The sequence below is a fragment of the Emys orbicularis genome, chromosome 2 (assembly GCF_028017835.1).
Source record: "Emys orbicularis isolate rEmyOrb1 chromosome 2, rEmyOrb1.hap1, whole genome shotgun sequence".
NCBI lineage: Eukaryota > Metazoa > Chordata > Testudines > Emydidae > Emys > Emys orbicularis.
Window position 1 is genome coordinate 163153927 of NC_088684.1, and position 22837 is coordinate 163176763.

A 22837-nucleotide genomic window follows, 5' to 3' on the forward strand; every position below is an offset into this window, starting at 1 on the left:
TGGTCGTAGACTACGAGCAGCACCCCTCCAAGCACAAGCTATGGAATAGAAGCTAAAACACTTTAGCCTAAGAAACCCTCTGATGAGAATAGGGGACATGACTGCTATAGGCAACAAGACAGACCCCCATCAGTATCAGCCTCTAAGAAAAAGGATCTCTCCCCATCTCAGTCTAAGTCAGGTGAGTCCTCACACACAGGTCCTAAGGAGTTAGGTCTACATAAACCTTTCATTCAAGAAGGTAAAGCAAAGAAGAAGAAGGATCCGGTGGCTCCGATTCTGTCTCTGTCCACAACTCAAAACATTGGTACCCACTGGTTCCATCTGGGAGCTCCACATTGGGACCCCATTCCACAGTTTCAATATACTCCATGTGGGATCCTTCAAATACCGAACCATTGGACTCCCTGGATCTGCCAGTCCCTTCCTCAGAGACTCCCCAAATGCCAGGAAGGACCGAAAGCTTTAGCTCACCAAAGGATATTTTTGCTGTTATATCTACAATCTCCTCTTCTATTGGGCCCAGTCCTCCTTAGAGACATCTCTACTGCTGAAGAGACCACCTCAAGGAGAAGAGGATGGTCTCCTACTGCATCCACAACTTGGAGCATCCTCCCACTAACATTGATGGCACCTCTGGTAGAGCAGAAGCCTATTATTTCATTGGGCGAATCTGAGGCTCCAGATGAGTCTTCCCCTCTGAAGGAAACAAGTCCAGACAGAACCATTTGGGATATGGCTACCCAGGGGACTGCTGGTACACTATGCCTTCGGGCCATTCCCCACTGTGCTCTTTCTTCTTGGCCTTATTGGGCCCCATGGGATCCGTATAACAGATATCCTGGATCCATGCAAGAATCACACTGACCCTCCTCTCTCAGCCGATTCCAACCGGCTCCACTGGAGTTTGAGAAGGAAGAAGTCGAGACAGAGCCACTGGTTCTGCCATATGTGTCATTCTCTTCACCTGTTGAGGTAATTGATCCACCATCTCTCTCCCCACCCAACGACCACAGGCAGTCCCAGGAGCTGTTACAGAGGGTAGCAATTGAGTTCCAGATACCTCTTCAGGATGTCCAGGACACATCATGGTCTATTGGACATCCTTCAACCTTCTAGTCCTTCTAGGGTGGCCTCTCCAGCCAACCAAGCCATTCTGGAACCCACCAGATCTGTGCGGCATACCCCTGCCTCCTGTGTCCCTAACCCAAGAAGGGTTGAAAAATTATATTTCAAACCTGCTAAAGGGGCAGAGTTTTTATTTACTCATCCAGCACCCAACTCCTTTGTAGTGCAAGTGGCTACGGAAAAGTCACCCCAAGATTACCCCAGCTGATAAGGACACTAAATGCCCTGACCTCTTGGGAAGAAAATATTTTCATCAGCTAGTCTCCAATTCAGAGTTGCTATCTACCAGGAGCTGTTAACAAAATATGATTTCCTGAATTATTCAAAATTCGTAGACTTCAAAGACAAACTTCCTCAGGAAGACAAGGCCTAGTTGCAAGCCCTATTGAAGAAGGCAGGCAGGTGACTAAGACATCACTTTAAACAGAAGTAGACACAGCTGATAGTGCATCTAGAACCATTACCACAGCTGTAGTCATGAGACATGAATTATGTCTGCAAACTTCAGGGTTCCCCAGGGAGGTCCAGAATACCATTGAAGATCTTCTCTTTGATGAATAGACTGATGAGTTTCTAAATTCTCTTAAAAATTCTAGGACAGCCCCGGGTCCATGGACATTTTACACCCTAGCCCTGAAGAAGAAACATCATAAGCAAACCTACAGGTCTGGATCTCCCCCTCAATATTTTACCATCAGTGCCCTTATGAAACCCCCCCATAAATGACAAAGGGTTCAAAGACCTAGGCATATAACTTCCACCATTTCGACAACTGCTGTCCAACCCCACCTACCATCCAAGGGGCTTTTTGATGGCATGCTCAAGGACCATGTACCAACATTGATGCCATGCCCTATTGCCCTCTGAACCTTGGGTAGCTGCCTTACCCACTTTGCTCACAACTGGAGGTCAATAACAGCAGACAAACATGTACTAGAAGAGATCATCCACTCTTGTTAGAGTCTAGTTTATCTCACCTCCACACCACAAATCCCCTTCCTGGGCCCTTCTCAGGGACCACTCTCATGAGGAGACTCCTCACCAAGAAGTGAATTCTCTCCTTCAGAAAGGGGCCATAGAACTGGTGCCATCCCAACATCAAGGGAAGGCATTCTACTCCCCATAATTCATGGTCCCCAAGAAGAATGGGGGATAGATACCGATTCTTGATCTATGACAACTAAATGTATTAATCTAAAAAAAAATTCTGCACGGTCACATTGGCATTAATAATCCACTACCTAGAAGAGGGCACATGGTTTGCGGCTCTCAACATGAAAGATGCTTACTTTTGAATAGACATTCACCCATCCCACAGAAGGTTCCTCAGGTCCCAGACTGGGCAAGACCACTACCAATTCAGGGTCCTCCCCACTTGGACTTGCTTCAGCCCCCAGACCCTTTACAAAAGTCCTTTCAGTGATGGTGGCTTGGATGAGAAGAAATGGCTTTACTGTCTTTCCATATCGTGACAACTGGTCCCCGACAGGCAGATCCAGCAGGGAAGTCCAATTGGTGACCCTATTCCTACTCCATCTACTATATTTCCTGGGAATCTGTTTCGGTCATGAAAAGTCCACTTTGAGGTCCATGGATTTCATAGGAGTGACCCTGGACTTGACTACAGCAAGAGCCTATCTCCTGATGGAGAGATTCTGTGCCAAGGGTGATTTGATAAAACAGGCCACCCTCAGACTAGAATCAGGACATGTCTTTCCCTCTTAGGCCATGTGGCTTCATGCAGCCACTACATCATTTGACAGACTTCATCTCTTCTGTCTACAAACCTGGCTTCAGTCCATCTACTTACCAGACAAAGACAACATGAGTGCCAGAGTAACAATTCCAGCCAAAGTTATGGCCTCTCTTGCCTGGTGGACAAACCCAAAGAAAGTTCAGATGGGAGTTTCTTTCCTCATACCCACGCCTGAAGTGACTCATCAGAGATGCTTCCCTCTTAGTTTGAGGAGCCCATATGGACAATTACACTGTACAATGCACCAGGATCTCTCGGGAGGCCAAGAGGCACATCAGCTTATTGGAATTAAGGGTGGTTCTTTGGACCTGCAACACATTCTTTCCACTCAGCTGATCCGTACATATCCAGGTATTTTCAGACAATATAAAAACTGTCTTCTATGTAAGCAAATATGAGGGGGAAAGATCCTTCCCCTTGTGTGTAGAGACAGTCAATCTCTGGAACTCATGTATCAGAAGCCACACTACTCGCTCAGCAGTTTATCTACCTGGCACAACAGAACTCCCTAGCACATGGTCTCAGTAGACATTTTTTCACAGAACATAAATGGGAGATTCACAATTCCATTTTGAATGAGATCTTCACCCAGTGGGTCGCACCATCTGGGTATCTCTTTGCCTTACAGGCAAACAAGAAACTCCTCCTCTACTGCTCCAGAGCAGCTCTGGGTGGCAGCTGAAAGGGTGATGCCCTGATGCTACTATGGACGGACCACCTCAGATATGCCTTCCCTTCATCTCACTAATACCACAACTCCTGTGAAACATCCTCACCTCGCCCCACTGGCCAAGACAGTTCTGGCTCTCGGACCTCCTGAAGATTACAACATATCTGCCTATCAACTTCTGACCATTTCTTGATCTGCTGAAGCAACACAATGGTACAATCAGACACCCCAACAACTCAAGGCCTGGTATTTGGGTGGACATCAGACACAGTACTCATAGACTTTAAGGCCAGAAGGAATCATCATCATAATCTAATCTGGCCTTCTGCACACTGCAGTCCACAGAACCTCACCCACCCTGTAACAGATCCATAACCTCTGGCTGAGTTACTGAAGTCCTCAAATCATGATTTAAAGACTTCAAGTTACAGAGACTCCACCATTTACTCTAAACCTGCAAGTGACCCGTGACCCATACTGCAGAGGAAGGAGAAAAACCCTCAGGGTCTCTGCCGATCTGCCCCAAGGGAAAATTCCTTTCTGACCCCAGTATGGTGATCAGATGGACCTTGAGCATGTCGGCAAAACCCGCCAGCCAGATACCTGGGAAAGGATTCTCCGTAGTAACTCAGAGCCCTCCCCATCTAGTGTCTCATCTCTGGCTGTTGGGGATATTTGCTATTAGCAGATGCAGATGAACCACATGCTGTTGTAGGCAATTTCATTATACCATCCCCTCCATAAACTTACCAAGATCAGTCTTGAAACCAGTTAGGCTTTTTGCCCCCATTGCTCCCGTTGGAAAGCTGTTCCAGAACTTCACTCCTCTGATGGTTAGAAATCGTTGTTTAATTTCCAGCATAAACTTGTTGATGGCCAGTTTGTATCCATTTGTTCATGTGCCGACATTGGTGCTTAACTTGAATAACTCCTCTCTCCCTGGTATTTGTCCCTCTGATGTATTTATAGAGAGCAATCGTATTTCCCCTCTGCCTTCATTTTGTTAGGCTAAACAAGCCAAGCTTCTTGAGTCTTCTCTCGTAAGGTGATTTTCCTTTCCTCTGATCATCCTAGTAATCCTTCTATGCACCTGTTCCATTTTGAATTCATCTTTTCTTAAACATGGGGGACCAGAATTGCACACAGTATTCAAGATGAGGTCTCACCAATGCCTGGTATAATGGTACTAACATTTCCCTATCTCTACTAGAAATACCTCGCCTGATGCAGCCTAGGATTATATTAGCCTTTTTCATGGCCACATCACACTGGCAGCTCATAGTCATCCTTTGATCAACCAAAACACCCAGGTCTTTCTCCTCCTGTGTTGCGTCCAACTGATAAATCCCCAGCTTATAGCAAAAATTCTTGTTGTTAGTCCCTAAATGTACGACCTTGCATTTTGCACTATTGAATGTCATCCAACTTCTATTACTCCAGTTTTCAAGGTTGTCCAGATCTTCTTGGCATCATGTTCTGGTCCTCCTCCATATTGGCAATACCTCCCAACTTTGTGTCATCTGCAAATTTTATTAGCACTTTCCCACTTTTGGAGCCAACGTCATTAATGAAAATGTTAAATAAGATTTTTCCCAGGTAACCTCCCTCTAGCCTGACAGTTCCTCTTTCAATATAACCTGTTGTAGCCTCCCCTTTAACCAGTTCCTTATCCACCTTTCAATTCTCACATTAATCCCCATCTTCTCCAAATTAACTGATAATTTCCAGTGTATCAAATGCCTTACTCAAATCCAGGTAGATTAGATCTACTGCATTTCCTTTGTCTAAAAAATTAGTTATTTTCTCAAAGAAAGAGATCAGGTTGGTCTGGCACAATCTATCTTTTGTAAAACCATGTTGTATTTTATCCCATTTACAGTTTACCTCTATGTCCTTATCTACTTTCTCTTTCAAAATTTGTCACAAGACCTTGCATACAATTGAGGTCAAACTATCGGGCCTATAGTTTTCCAGATCACATTTTTTCCCCTTTCTTAAAAATATGTACTATCTTAGCAATTCTTCAGTCATAGGGTATGACCCCCCAAGTTTATGCATTTATTAATCCTTGCTATTGGTCTTGCAATTTCATGTGCCAATTTCATATCCATCCCCCGCCAATTTAGTACTATTAAGATGTTTAAGTTTGATTTCCACCTTAGATGTGGTAATTTCTACTTCCATATCCTTATTTCCATTAGCCACCCTACCACTACCCCAAACTCCTCATTACCCTTATTAGAAACTGAGGCAAAGTATTCATTTAGGTGACAGGGCATGCCTAGATTATCTTTAATCTCCACCCCATCCTCAGTGTTTAGTCGTCCCACTTCTTCTTTCTTCGTTTTATTTTTATTTATATAGCTATAGAACCTTTTACTACTGGTTTTAATTTCCTTTGCAAGGTCCAACTCTGCTTAGCTTTGGCAGTTCTCACTTTCCCCCTACACTTTCTAGCCTCCAAGAGGTAGCTTTCCTTGCTGATCCATCCCATCTTCCATTCCTTCAATCCATTCTCAACCAAATTACGAAGGATTCTACCAAGAGGTGCTGTTTGGCCAAATGGAAGTGGTTCTTCTCTTGGTCATGACAATGCCAGTTACCTCCCGAGTCTGCTGGGATACCTGTTATTCTATAATACCTACTTACCCTTAAGACAGTGGGCTTCTCTGTCAGTTCCATCTTGCAGCAATCAGCACCTTTCATTCTCCAATCAAGGTCCATACTATCTTTACTCCTCCTACACTTGAAGGGACTTGTTAGAACTTTTCCATGGCATATTGGGCTGCATTCATAGGAGCATTGTCAGCAGATCGAGGGAAGTGATTATTCCCCTCTGTTCAGCACCGATGAGACCACATCTGGAGTATTACGTCCAGTTTTGGGCCCCCCACTACAGAAAGGATGTGGACAAATTGGAGAGAGTCCAGCAGAGGGCAATGAAAATGATTAGGGGGCTGGGGCACATGACTTATGAGGAGAGGCTGAGGGAACTGGGCTTATTTAGTCTTCAGAAGAGAAGAGTGAGGGAGGATTTGATAGCAGCCTTCAACTACCTGAAGGGGGGTACCAAAGAGGATGGATGTAGGCTGTTCTCAGTGGTGGCAGCATAGGCGCCGACTCCGTGGGTGCTCTGGGGCTGGAGCACCCACGGGGAAAAATTAGCAGGTACTCCGCACCCACTGGCAGCCAAGCTCCCTCCTCCTTGCCTCCTTCCCCGCCCCCAGCATGACGCATCCCCGCTCCTTCCCCTCCCTCCCAGCGCTTCCCACAGCCCCGCCGCCTAACAGCTGTTTGGCGGCGCCTAGGACTTTCCGGGAGGGAGGGGGAGGAGCGGGGATGCGGCGCGCTTAGGGGAGGAGGTGGGGCAGGGGTGGGGACTTGGGGGAAGGGGGTGGAATGGGGGTGGGAAGGGAGCGGGGACTTTGGGGAAGGGGTGGAATGGGGGTGGGGTGAGGGTGGGGTGGGAGCGGGGCCAGGGGCAGGGGGTGGGTGTTGAGCACCCACCGGGCTGAGGGGAAGTGGGCACCTATGGGTGGCAGATGACAGAACAAGGAGCAATGGTCTCAAGTTGCAGTGGGGGAGGTCTAGGTTGGATATTAGGAAAAACTATTTTACTAGGAGGGTGGTGAAGCACTGGAAGGGGTTACCTAGGGAGGTGGTGGAATCTCCATCCTTAAAGATTTTTATGGCCTGGCTTGAGAAAGCCCGAGCTGGGATGATTTAGTGGGTGTTGGTCCTGCTTTGAGCAGGGGGTTGGACTAGATGACCTCCTGAGGTCTCTTTCAACCCTAAACTTCTAAGATTCTATGACTTCCAAACTTACAACATATTTCAGTAACAATCATACAACAAAATCTCATAACTTAATACACACTAACGGTATACATATTTGGACAGAACAATAGGGTTCAGCAGATCATGACCTTTTATATGATATCTTACATGGAATGCTTTGTATGAAATATATCATAATTATATGATGGGGTGAATATGGGGGTTCCAGGAGGATGCTGCTTCATGGTATAGAGTGCCACAGTGGTACATATAAAACTCATGGTCATCCAATCCAGCAGTATAACCTCTTATCAGGAGGACAGCAGAGAAGTCTGCAACCATTATTTTATGACAAACTTAACACTGAGAGTTCCAGAAAAGAGTGGGACAGTGAAAATATAGCTCTGTCAGATGGAATGTTGTAAATGGAATGTTTGTACAGTATTTTGAATCACTGCCCGTTCTGAGAGTTCTATAAATACTCTAAATGCTGCAAATGTAGCACAAATATCCCCTGGGCATTGCTCTATCAAAATATTTTCCTTCAAATTGAAAATTCTAGCAATGCAGAATCATCAGAATGTAATGAAGCAGACAAGAAGCTGATTCAATAATCTCCATTTATGCAAACCAGGTTTCTAGGGCAAGAAATCTGGAACACAAACTTTTGTTTGATGAACATGGGATATGTTACTGTCTGTAATAAAGAGTCTTGGAAACCATTGACCAATTATCCATTGTCATTCTCTATGGGACCAACACACACACACACACACAAACACGATATTTGAGGGAATTTAAACTGGAAAAACCAAAGGTATCAGCCAGGCACACTTCCTTCCTAATTAGAAGTTGCTTTGTGTTTCACTGGCATCTTTGGCTTTAGGAACCATCAATGAGACCCTTTTATCAGCCCTGTATTTGTCTACTTGCCTGTGTAAGTACTGCACTAAGGATTCAGCTTTTTGTTTGTTTGGGTCATTTATGAGCAAAACCTTTGTACTGTAATTATTATTGGAAATAATGTAAGATCCCGCCCCCCTCTTATTGTTGACTGAATACACTTTGATGCCTTCAGTGCTTTGGCTCCATGCAAAACTGCCATGGTCTCAGTATCACTATATGTTCACACAGACATTTCAGCAGTTGCGGTTGTTGAAAATCTGTCTAATAGCTCAGCTGTGAACTTTGTCAAAACTGGTGAATCCCATAACCCATATGAGCAGTACAATTTACATGGTATACAGCTTTGCTTCTGCCACATATGAAGTGTTCAGTCTGTACTTGTATATGGTCAGTATTTGTTGTTTTTTGTTGAAAACTGTGCTTTGTTTTGTTTCTTCAATCTAGGAGAGGGTTTCTAGCTATTTATTACAGGATACAGTATATACCAGCATAATTTTAACCTCCATATTTAGGGTCTGAAGATTCTGATTGACTTCAGTGGGCTTGGATGCAATGGATAATAATTATTTCAGTTACAGCAATTGTTAGAAATAGTTCTATGACTTCGTAAGGAAATTCTGGTGGGCCCAGTACTGCCACTGTTGTGTCTTTTGCTCTTTACATAACATATAGACTAGGTAGGAACCACAAAGGCATAAAGCTGTCCAAATAAACATGTTCACTAACTGTACTCAACATGCCAGGCATAGCTATAATAAATAAGCCCTGCTGCTTCCTCTGGGTTTTGATGGTGTCTGACATGCAGTGAGACAGTGAGTGCCACTTGGGCTCACAAACTATTTAATGGTTATACTACCCAGTTTGTATCCTCTACAAACACTCTTACTCATGTTGCGTGCAGGGCCGGCTCCAGGCACCAGCTTGGCAAGCAGGTGCTTGGGGCGGCCACTCCGGAGAGGGGCGGCAGGTCCACCTATTCAGCGGCAATTCGGTGGACGGTCCCTCACTCCCACTCGGAGCGAAGGACCTCCCACCGAAGTGCTGCCGCAGATCGCGATCGTGGCTTTTTTTTTTTTTTTTTTGGCTGCTTGGGGCGGCCAAAACCCTGGAGCCGGCCCTGGTTGCGTGGTACTTCTGAGAGTGAGTACGACTTAATGTGAGTAAGGGTGACAGATTGGAATAAAAATGTCTAGTTCATGTTCCTACTATGTCTTTCTTTTACTACATTGCATTGTTTCCCAGGTTTCTAATAAACAAGTGAACTGAAGAAGGGTCCAATACTGCAGTTCCTACAAACACAAAACTCATAATGACTGAAGGAGTAGGTTTAAGTGGGTGTTTGTTCACAGAGAAGAGTTGAGGCAGGACTGTTGTGGAAAAGATCTCCCCGTTAACATCTTTAAGAAGATGTCTTTTTACCAGCCTTCAATGTTCATAGACTTTCTTCTAAAACATTACAGTACTTTAAACAATATTTTTCTCAGTATAAACTAGTTGCTATAATTTCCTTTTGAACCCTAACATTTACATGGCTATATTACATAAACAAGAATCAGCCTTGATATAAAGGCCTCCAGAAAAATAATGCGTTATAAGCACCTAGTTCAGCAACAAAAGAACAGTCCTTCAGTCAGCAAACATCACTCCTGAGCTTTTAGAGTGTAACAGTAACAACAACAACAACAAAATTGCTTCATCTGTCTAGGGAATGAACAGAAACCCCCCAGCTTGGGTTACAACTAGTCCTGAAACAACTGCCTCCTTGAAGTCCTAACTATCAGTTGGTTGCTTGTGTAATCTCCTATATGTCTTCTGAAGACCTGGGTCTTAAGGACTGGTTTGAATGCTCATTGAAATCCCTAATTGGATCGGGCCCTAAATTCCCAGCTCTGACTCATGCCTTTATTAAGTCTAAACTGGAAGCTAGCAGGGCTTCCTGACCATGTAACATGTATAAACTATTCAGCTGAACTCCTCTTAAACATTTTGATATGGCTGTAATTAACTAAAAGCTTCTTAATATGTGTTCCTTTAAAAACATTTTACTTTCCATTCTCTTGCATTATTTAGTTCTGTAAAGCATTTTGCAATGCAGCATTATGAAAAATACAAAATAATATATCATAAAAATGGTCTATTATAATTTTAAATACAGGAAAATAAAGGCATGGCCATTTAAAGACTGTATTTAGAAATAAAACATAAAATATGCATTAGTGTAATTTGATCTGGTTTTTGGCTTCCATTCACCTATAGTCACTACAGTGGTTGCAAATGAAAACTATTTCCCTTAACTGAATAAGAGATCTTAGATTGTGTGCTAATTATTGGCAAATGTTGACTTTTTAATGGTGATCATTATACCATTAAGGCCTGATCCAAAGCCCACTGAAGTCAATGGAAAGGGGTCCCATTGACTTTTTTGGCTTTAGCTCAAGCCCTTAATAAATACCATTCAACCAAGTCCCTCTTGCTTTCTTGAGGCCTTGATCCTAAGTCTGTTGAAGTCAATGGGAGTCTTTCCTCTGATATTAGTGGGTTTTGGATAACAGCTTTGTGCAAGAGAGTTAACCAATGTGCTTGTGTTTGGCTTTATTCTTTCTTTCTTTCTTTCTTTCTATTAAGGTAGCAATAAAAGCCCCCTATAGGATCAGGGTGCCATTGTGCTGGGCTCTTTCAGACACATCACATGACACAATCCCTACCCTGATTAGCTTATAATTATTTTAAAATGTTTTAAATCTTTCAAATCTTGTGATTATCGACATATCACAACCCCTTGAGAACATTAAAGGTGGTAGAGCATGACTGACACAAAATAGTATAGCATACACATTATAAAGTAGTCTCCTTAAAGAGACTGAAAGATACTGAACAATAAATTGCGTCAATTTCTTCTTCTTCATTGATTTTATTTGCATATCAAATGGAATTAACAATATGTAGGGTTTATCTAAATAAAGTTATCTTCAAAGAGCTTCACAGATCTAAACAAATTCCCAATCTTAATTAAGATAGAACCTATCTAATGTGTTTTAGTAAATGAGGTACTGTGTGCTCTGTGGGCATTAGTTGATCAGTAGATGGGACCAGAGTCCTATTTGGTTCTATGTAAATGTCTGAGCCTCGCATGCACATCAGAAGGGAGAAAAAGATATTTAATATTTAACTGAGTTAATTAATGAACTTAAATATTTTCATATTTATGATCAATTCCTCTCCATAAACACAATACAGAATTGATATAATAAACAAGTATTGCAGTGTTTGTGTTCTGCCTAGAGATGGTTGGTCTAGTACAGTTGACTTTGTTCTGTTTCTGATATCTTGACTTTGTGATTTGATTGTGTGGCTTATGACAGTGAAATACTAGGCACTGGCAGATGTTTGGCGCTAGTATGTTGATGCTGAGATGAGAAAATATTGTAACCTCTTTACTACTGTGGGATGGGGGAGGGAGAGGTGTTTGATCTGTTTATAGGACACAGAAGATGAGATGTCAGTTTGGTGATTCATAAAAGCGATGGTATAATAGAAAAAGTTCTGTGACCAAGCAGATGGCTTCTACAAAGGGAGAATGTTATTTATACTTTACTGTCATAGAATCATAGCTAGACAGGGCTGGAAGGGACTTCATGAGGTCATCTAGTCCTGTGCTAAGGTAGGATTAAATATACCCCTAGACCATCCCTGACAGCTGTTTGTCTAACCTGTTCTTAAAAACCTCCAGTGATGGGGATTCCACAGCCTCCCTAGGTAACCTGTTCCAATGCTTAACTGTTCTTACAGTTAGGACGTTTTTCCTAATACCTAACCTAAACCTTCCTTGCTGCACAGTAATCATCTTAGCTTGCAACAAGGGAGAGTTAGATTAGATATTAGGAAAATCTTTCTAACTATAAGGATAGAGAAGCTCTGGAACAGGTTACCTAGGGAGGTTGTGGAATGCTCATCTTTGGAGGGTTCTAATAACAGCTATGTTGAGTAGTATGTAGGTAGTATGTTGAGTATGGAAGTTATAATGGAAGCATGTGGATGTTGGAAATGTAATAAAAAGTCTGGTATGGTGGCTGTGAAGTAGTCTCCAGAATATATAAACATTATAAGCTCCACAGGAATCCCTTATACAGTCATGAGCTCTGTAGTAGTACCTGTATGAGGGCAGTCGCAAGTCCCTATGGTAGCTGCAAGCTCTAGAAGTACTTGCAGTAATGGGAATCTTCCACAGACCTGAGGAATTTGAAAGCTCCACAGGAGTCCCTGCAGTAGTCACAAGCACCAAAGGAGACCTTACAATGGAGTACTTGCAAGTCCTACAAGTCTTTCTGTGACAATTATAACCTCTGGTCATTATTAAAGCTTCTTGGAGCTTTCAGCTGCAGACATCGTAACCCCATTATACACAGACAGCTTGAATGTGTACTTTAAAAAGCCTTGAGCCTGTGACACTTGTAACTTTGGGGGGGCCAAAGCACATAGGGACAATGGTCTTAGCAATACTGTAAGGTCTCAAGTCTGGGCTCAGACCAACAGTCTCTCTCCATATTCATTTAGGTAAATACAAAATGTGAAGTAAATAACAATACCTCACCTAATCTGATGTGCCAATTTGTCCCATATTTTAAAAGAAAACTCTGCCCATTTTGCTTTGCTTGGTAACTGGAAAATGCATAAATTCAGAAAACCTCTCAACACAAATATATTGTGAACTCTATGTGAAAAATAAAGTGCCTGATATTCAGAGGTGCTGAGCACCCACAGTTCCCATTGCCTTCAGTTGAAATGGAGGTGCTCAGAACTCCTGAAAGTGAGACCCAGCCTTTTAATTATTGTTGGCAGTGTAGTAGAAAGAGAGCCTAAAATATAAGCTCTTGTATTAGAGGCCTGGTATGAGGCCTGAGCTAAAGTAGTGGGCAAGCTTTGCTGATATAAAGCAAAGTTAACAAAAGTCAGGCTGTGAGAAAATGTCAGGCTCTGCCTGCTTGCAAGTTCACAGAATCTGGTAAAAACAGGGCTGATATTGCAAAAACACACATTCCTAAGAAGTGCTAGGCACAAAGTACTCACACAAACACACTCCAGAAGAGTGGTACCAGAACATCCCAATATCAAGGATGGTACAAAAACATTCCCCCAAAATAACAGGAACACACTGACACCTCCTAAAAATAAGGTCAAGATGACAGTGTGATGAATAGAAATGTATAAGGCGATGGGTGGTAATCAGCTACTTCAGAGGGTGTCAACTAACCACGTCAGAGGGGCAATACATAATACTAATATATAAAATAGAATCTCAGAGGGAGTGTCTTTGGCCAGCCTATGGGGCAGTGGAAAGTCCCGCCACTGACTAAGCTGCGTCCATTGTCACTGGCATACATGTCTTAGTATCCTCGAAGAGTCTGCGGGATACTAGTACTGTGCTTCGTCAACAATAAATCTGGCCTGGTGCCTTCATACCTTAACAGTTTTTGTGGTCATTGGGCGGTTCGCTCAAGGTCTGCTGTTCCAACTGTCTGCGCAAAGCTGGGACAGCACACAGGGAGAACACACATACGCAGCCAAACATCTAACCACAGGTAGTATATTCAAAGATACGTTGATTTTATTCAAAGTTAACAAAAATAACTGCCATGTATGCAAAGTTTCCATCCATGAAAGAAAAAGTTCCTATCTAAAGAAGAGACTGCCTGAATCAAAGGTATGGAAAATACATTGTGATCCTGCCTCAGCATGCTATGCTAATGAAACAAAGGCTGTTTGCTTTGAATACAATTATTTACAGTTCTTTTGTTGTAAGCGTCACTGTACAGTTTCATTCCTTAAACTGTTTTTTGTCAGCTTCTGAACACTGTAGGTACAGCACTGTATTCAGGGGGGAAGATTTATGGGGGGTGGAGAGAAGGGTGAACATGTGCTCATCCTTTAAACAAGCTTTGCCCACCAGGAGTGGCCCCAGCCATTTAGTCAGCCATGGCAGAAAATATTTTTGGCACACCCCATCTTGTTCCAAGTGGCCACGCAAAAAACCCAGACCAACCAACTGAACAAACAAAACAAGAGCAGCACAGCAGTACAGAACCCTCTGGAAGAAGGCACCCAGGGTTACTATGCTGCTGGCCCACTCCTAGAACTGGCCCTGCTACTCACAATCCCAGAATAGCTGGATGTTTGTCTAAATGTGATCTACAGTGTTAAGATTTGAACTGGCATTGTTGGGCTTCAGAGTTACCAATCCTATTGAGATGCATGAAGTCATTCACACTTCTCTTAGGACCAAATTCTGCCCTTCCCCCTCCATAAAGCCTATGCTTAGAATAGAGAATCTAAGAGAGGTTGAGCGAAAAAGAAACCTAACTTCCTACCATGCTGGTAGCTTATCACAGAATGGTTACTTCACTGCTGCTGGTACAGCCAGCACTACCACCTGGGCTCCCCTTCCCCACTCTCACCATATAGAATGGTCAATGGTTAGCCCCAAGTCCTGCAAATATCTCAGGATCTGCTAGAGGCATAGGCCCAATGGGGTGGAGAGCCCCACTGCTTTCCCTCCAGTTTCCTGTTAATGCAGCTCCACTGCCTCAGACTTCATTAGTCATTCAATAGACTTACTGCTGATTGTCAGGGTGATGTTGCACCTCAGCCCCCCAGTTTTCTGTTCTGCTCTTCCTCACCTAAGCACTGCAAGTTCTGGGGCAGGGAAAGACTGTGCTACAGAGGCTGCTGAACACACCACATAGTGGGAAGGGGTGAATTTGCATCCTTGGGGAGCAATCAATCCCTTTTGTCTTTGTTAATTGTAGCCCATATTTTCAATCACTCATAACCAGTACTTCAGCCAAAACCATCCCACAGTCCCAGTCCACACTTAGCCCAAACAGTAATCCACACCCCCAGGGTTTAAAGTGGACTCCCCCTCCATTCAGGACTGCCCCACCCCCAACCTGGGAAATACAATAACATTTAGGAACATTAATATAGCAAATAAAATATTATAACTAAAAATGTCTTTTATTTCCTTTTCTTTTTTGCCTTCCATTTTATTCTCTTCTCTTTTTCTCTCTCCTACTATCTCTAAATTTATTTCCCCATTTTTCTTCATAACAATCTGTTTGGCATCTTTTCAAACCATTGTTTCTCTCTATCTCTTTCATTAGGTCTCTGTTTTTGCACGGCACTTCTCCCTGTTCCATTACTATCTCTTTCTTTCCTTGGTCTCTTTTGAACTCTCTCTACAATTGTCTGCCATCTTTGCACCTCTTGTAGGCTACCCTCATCCCTAACCCTCTCCGGCTATCCATCCTCCCCCACCCAAAAGTATGCCTCCTTTCATCCTTCACCTTCCTTAAATCCCTTTGTCCTTCAACCTGACCCCACTTTCAAGTCATCCTGTCTTCCTCCTTGTCTCCCTTTAGTCTCTCCCCTGAAGTCATTCTGTCTTCCCTGTGTTTTCTTCCCTGAGTCTGTCTACCTCCCTATCCAAAATGCCTTTGTATGTTTCCCTAAAACTATCTATACCTTCTCCACAAACCCCTCTCCATTCTTTGTGTCTTCTGTTGCCCTTCCCCACCTACTGTATACCGGTGGGGCCTTCTGATGGCTGTTGTGTGGACTCTTGGAGCTCAGACTTCTCTGTACAGGCCTTCTCCGAAATATGAAAGCTAATAGGAGTTGGGCTCCTGAATCCCATTTATGGCTTTGAAAATCTCCCCAATATTTAAAGAGGGTCTAATTAGCTGCAAGTCTCTCACCCAGCCATGCTCACCCTTGCAGGAATGGTGGTTATCAGCAGGCCAGGTCAGGAACAGTCATTGCCATGGGGAGCTTGGGATAAGAGGCATCAGGTCTAGGCTCTGAGGAACGAAGCACATAGACATTGCTGGTAAGGCAGTTCCAACAAAATGTGCTTGCTCAAGTTGAAACCATTGCTAACTTTCTAAGAAAATTACCTTCTGGTCTGATGTTTCTTGTATGTGCTCTCAACCTATTAGCGTTAGGAAAGTTTAATAAAATTATCCATTCCACCATTGTTTTGTTCTGAAGTTATCTGCATGTGGAAAAAAGTGTTGTTCAACTAAGGAATTTTTTCAGAAGTTTTTATGCTCAGAAAAGTTACAAATAGCTTTGTTTGAAAAGATAGTAACAGCTTTATGCTCAGAGCCAAAGGAAGATGGGATCGTTATTTCATCTCATCACCCAACATAAAAACAATGCCTCTTCGAAATCCCGAGTGGCTCTTATACAACAAGGGATTCTTGTCATAATAGAGAAGGCAGCATGCATTATTGCCCATTTAGGGTAATAAACAGTTCCCTTATTCTAATATATCTTTGCCTTATTTTGAAAATGGATTCTTTTGGGCACCTCTGCTATTTTCCAGATTTCCCAGCATGACTCAATTTTTCTGTTCCCAAGAGACAACCCTAATCTAGCTCATATAAGAAAAGATGACATTGATTATCTGATGAATAAGCACCCTCTCCTCTCCAGAATATGATGCTCCCTTGACTTCATTTCAATGTCTCTGTTGTATTTCCTCAGCTAAAAGCTCAGTCAGTCAAGCCAGGTAAATGGATTTGTGAAGGACATTTAATTAATAATATTGTCAAGAAGGTTGATTTATCTGGTGCATCACAACAAGCCTAATGTGGAAAATATTTCTTAAACTATGCATGCTGTTGTATCAATTGATGGATCAGGAGAACAAATAACAAGTGGCATGCAGATGTTGGAATACAAAGCGCCAGCTGTGACAGACGTGTGGACTATCAGCTACTGATTTTCCTGGCTTTGTTTACAGTAGATTTGATTAGTTTGTACTTGGTATTTCGCATCGATATTTGATTTGTTAAAAGATTTGAGGTAGTTCTTCTTATAAAGAAGGGGGGAGGGATAGCTCAGTGGTTTGAGCATTGGCCTGCTAAACCCAGGGTTGTGAGTTCAATCCTTGAGGGGGCCACTTAGGGATCTGGGGCAAAAATCAGTACTTGGTCCTGCTAGTGAAGGCAGGGGGCTGGACTTGATGACCTTTCAAGGTCCCTTCCAGTTCTAGGAGATGGGATATCTCCATTAATTATTATTATTATTATTATTATTATTATTTAAACCAGAGAGTGAAAGTAAAAGGAACATCTGAGAAAATAGACGTCTTTAAAGCTACTACGTCTTTCCAACTCTTGGTTAAGCCACCATCATAGGGCTTTCAAACATCTTCTCTGCCATTGACCCTACAGCCCGAAGGGTCTGTCAAAAAATCCAAATCAGGGGTAAATCACTCTGTTCTCTTTAGCAGTCATGGCAGCTCAACCAGGTACCTTAAGCCTTGTCTACACATGCAGCACTGCAATGGCACAGCTGTAGTGCTTAATGAAGACATTACTATGCCGACAGGAGTTTCTCCCATCAGCAGCACTCCACCTCCCTGAGGGCCGGTAGCTGTGTTGACAGGAGAAGCCCTCTTGTCGACATAGCGCTGTCTATGCTGGGGGTTAGGTCAGTATAATTATGTTGCTTGTGATTTTTCACACCCCTGAGCGACACAGTTATACCGGCATAAGTCTGTAGTGTAGTCCAAGCCTTAGAAACCAGTTTGGGAACTGTGGTGATATTACTGTGGCTTAGCCATGGGGGTTAGGAAAATGTGTCTGTGAGCTATGTAATCTTTCTTTTCTCTTACAAACTCATGAAAAACGGTGGATTAACTGCTCTGGAAACTGAAGGCACAGAACAGGTACAGAAAAACAGAGGCAGTCCAAGTTTCCTTACTCTGTTTATCAGTATAACTCCAGCCTGAAATCTGTGGCAGCTGCAGCTGAATTAAAATTCTAGGTTTTAATTTAATTAAATCTGAAAATGAACAATCCCATCAGTACAACATTTCTGGTGCTATATATTTTGAGATTAAATTCATTTTTTTTTGCTGCTCCACAAAGTTCAGTTTTTAATATTCAGAGCACATAACTACATTGTAGAAGTTATCACGGGGAGAAGCTGGAGCTATTAGTACCATAAGAGCATTTACTACCCAAAAAGATATAGGAGGTAGTTTGGGTTTTTGATATCCAGAAACTAGTTGAGGCTTTGGGCAGGTATGATGCATTTTTTCCTGCCCCTTTGGGCAATTCCTTTAGGCTCAGATCCTCAAAGGTATTTGGGTGCCTACGGTTCCCTGATCTGTAACATTGCAGTGTTGCCAGTTATTGTGCTTTTATTGTGAATCTCATGATACTTGGTGCCCCAGCTGCTAGATTCAATTAATTATATGAGAATCTTAGCTTTCATTTTTAAAAAAAAGCAAGTATCTAGCTTTCTTGGTTATGGAAAAAAACTTGAAAATTTTATCTCTAAGGGCTCAGAAATCAAAAGGGAAATAAAAAGAACCTAACATTTATTCTTTAAAAAAATTCCATGCTTTTTAAGCCAAACTCATTATTTTCTGGGGCTTGACTCATGATTATGGTACATTTGGGTTGGCACTATTGAAGCTGGGATTAATTTTTTACCTGCCTCACAGTTTTGCAGTGGGGGTTAATTCATTCATGTTAATAAAGCACTTTTAGATTCTATAATGGAAGTTATTATGCAAGTGCGAAATTAAATAATCCCTCTTCTTGCTATTCCCTTAATATGTTGATGGTTATTATGCATTTCTAGCTTTATAACATCAATTGTGAAAAATCAAAATGGCTATTTACTATGAAGTTTTTTTGTAAATTAATGTTTGTTAGAGGGAGATGCTTTTAAATTAGTTAAATGTACACAGTGGTTTATATGGGAGAATTACAGGGATCTGTTATGGACCCTTCCCTTCCCCTTTTCCATCTGTACTCTTCCCCTGGTAACACAATCCATCACAGGCTTTAGCTATTAGCTTTATGCACTGGCCTCCTAATCGCTGTCTCCACACCAGGCCTCTCTTCCTCAGCCGAGTCTGGGATCTCCAGCTGTGTTTCTGACATCTCTTCTGGCTGGCTGTCAACCTGCTCAAACTCAGTGGCCCTGAGTCTGGTCTCCCTTCTATAAATGTAAGTCAGCAGTAATTACAGCAAAGTCAGTGAAGTTTCACCAGTTTTAAACCAGTGTATGTGAGCCCAGGAAAAGGCACTTTGCAAGCTACCCCATGCAGCTTTGCTAACGTGTCTCAAACTAAACCTCCATCTGAGCAGTGACTCCCAGTTGCACTGAATTGCACCTGTTTGGAATAAATGGAAAGTAGGATAGGAATACAAGAGCAGTTAGCACTTGGAACCCAAGCCAAAATTTGAACTTTGATCTCCAAAAATGAAAAGCTAGTACTTAAAGCACTGAACTGGTCCCCTGGTCCCTCTTCCCTTCATCTTTCCATTGGGGCGGGGGCCGGGACCAGGCAGGGCTCTGTCCTCTGACAGCGAGATAAGGGGTTGGAGGTCAGGTGCACTAACCACTAGGACACCTGACCCTCTGAGACCCCTATCACACCTTTCTGGAGATCTAATACTCTTTAAAATTATCAATATGTTGATAAAACACTGATCACCAAAATAAACAGCTTTCATTACTTAAGTACAAAATATCCTATCTCAGAAAGGTCAAACTTTTTCCTTCTCATACCAAATGTAAATTTGTGTTCTGACCCATTTAAGGACATTAATGTTACAACAGGCCCTTCCTTCCCTCTTCCAGTGGGAGGCTCTGGACACCTGCAGAGATCCAGCATTTCCCCAGCCAAAAGAACTCCAGGACCTTCCCCTGAAGGATGACCAGGGTATCCAGTGGTGGGCTCAAGGTGTTGAACTGGTGCCAGTGCAGGGACAGGAGTAGCTGGTTAATAACCAGTGCCCTCCCCTGAAGTGAAATGCACCATAGAAGTCCCATCCATTCCCACAACCGGTCAGACACCCTGCCCGCCAAGCTGGCCCAATTTTCAAGCAGAGAGGGATCAGTGGCTGAGAGATAAATGCCAGATAGAGCAGCAACCCCACACCCTGTTAGATGTGTGGGGTGTGTGTGAGAGGGAGCTCACCAGCCACCCATTCCCGACTGTCAGGCCAGAGCTTTTGACCCAGTTGGCCTGGGCAGAGGAGGCCTCCACCTGCACCATGTCTTCTGGGTCCTGGGCCACAAGAAGCACATTATTGACATACACCAACAGAACCACCCTCAATGCCAGGTCGCTGAGAACCAACTGTCAGTCATTTACAATAAGAGACAAAAGAAGGGCTTAATGACAATAGCATATAACTGACCAAACAGAGGGCAATCCTGACAAGCTCCCTGATCGAAGATGACAGGTTTGGTCAAGGCCCAGTTGAGCTTAATTATACACTCTGCAGAGGTGTACAGCACCTGGAGGAATCCCACAAAATGGGGACCAAAGCTGAATGCCCACAGGATTCCCATGAGAGACCCATGATGCACCCTATCAAATGCCTTTTCCTGGCTGGGGAACAGGAAGGTGAGAGACAGTGCATCCCTACATGCCAGATAGAGAAGATCCTGGACCAGATACAGATTATCAAAGATAGCCCGGCTTCAATGGTCCAGTCCAGTTCCCATTCACTTCCATGAGAGTCTTTCCACTGACTTGGATAAAAGTCGATCGGTTCCTGAAGCAGCTGCAGAGCATATTGTAAGGAACATAAAAACTTTGGCAAACGATCACAAAATATAATGACTTGAACATTTAAGGAAAAGAGAAGCAAATATAGAATTGCATCTGACTGCTCCAGCTGAATAACAACAAGACAAATGAATCCCTAGAGGATTAAGAGTATTCATGGAACCTCTTATGGAAAAGTGCTCTGAGACATTTGTGAACGAATGACCTAAATTTATGAATAAATGCTTCTTTGATTTTGTCGTCTTCACTCAGTAGAAGCTAGCAGAAAATGGGATACACTAACCTATGAATGTGCAAATCGAGGTGGACTTAGTAAGCTTTGGTTTCGTTACCCAAGTCACAAAATCTGACTTGGGCCATATTCTGCTATTCAGACTTAGCAAAACTGCCAATTACTTCAGTGGGTGTTTTGCCTGAGTAAGGAGTTCAGAATTAGGACTCTAACATACCTGCTGGGAACTATATCTAAGACATGATCACAGACTTAAAGAACACTCCTTTTTCTTTCTTCATTACTAGTAAAATATATTAGAAAAACAATGATCATATGTAATTTGTATAATTAATTGTGTGATATGATGCCTGTAGCAGAGAACCCAAATGAAAATCTCAGAGCTGAATGCCTTCTCCTACCCTAACCTTCAAGGAAGCTTGGATCCAGATCAGAACTTTGTGTTTTGCTTTTATCTCTATAAAGGGCCGATCTTAAACGCTGTATCCAAACATCCCCTGAACCTAAGGGGGATCAGGGTGTCCCGTCACCAACTCACATTCATTGTGCATAAAACGAAACTCCCAGTTTTTCTTGTCACCCTCTCCCCTCCCTACCTTCCCATCTCCACTGAAAACATCACAATCTTTCCTTCCATACAGAATGGTTCAGGCCTGACTCTTATAGTTTACAGAATGTATGACATCTAGAGCAATAAAAACATGGATGGCTGAGCACAGCCACACTATAAAATATGTGGATCTTCTTTGACCATTAAGGAGGCATTTCAAAGAATACAACTGTCCAGGCTCCAGTTCCAACTATGTGGGAATGGCACAGATCCCAATCTCTAGGTTAGGAAGTGGTAAGGAAGCCCATCTCTGTAGAAGTGAAACATTCTGGAGATTTTACAGTGATGTCTATAAACTCCAAAGAATGTAATGAGGAAATTGATTTTTCCTTTTTCAATAGCAAAGGATGGTTCTGAAAAGAGAAGAACATGTTATTATTGTAGCAGCAGTAATGATACTTGGCTCTTGTATAGCTCCATCTTGCAGAGGCTGTCAAAGTGCTGTATAAACACTATGTATCACAGCATTAAGGGATATAAGGATCACTTTTCCCAGCATTCTAATGCATCCACACCTGGAGTACATCATAGCCCCTCATTAACACCACAGAGCAATATCACAGAAGAGCCTCTGGCAGGAAATGAAAAAAATATATATTCAGGTGAGATTACAGGGACTTTAGGTGAGCAGAGTGGAGTTACCCAAACTGGAATTTGGACAGGATGTCGGGGTTACATCCTTATTCCTATAGTATGTAATATGGTGGCAGACACACAGTATTTCACTATGTTTTGATCCATGAACTTTTTTCGCTACATAGATCTGTCCCAGTTGAGTCATGTAATAGCTTGCCAAGAATGTCACTTTACTTTTTGTTTCTCAGTCTTTAAAAGTGATTGAGCTGTGGAGAGGGAGGTGATAGTTTCAGCAGCTAATGAATAGGCAGCAAAGGTGAGGACAGTGACTGATTGTCCATGAAAAGAACAGCAGTACTTGTGGCACCTTAAAGACTAACAAATTTATTAGAGCATAAGCTTTCATGGGCTACAGCCCACTTCTTCGGATGCATAGAATGGAACATATATTGAGGAGATATATATACACACATACAGAGAGCATGAACAGATGGGAGTTGTCTTACCAACTCTGAGAGGCCAATTAAGTAAGTGAAAAAAAACTTTTGAAGTGATAATCAAGCTAGCCCAGTACAGACAGTTTG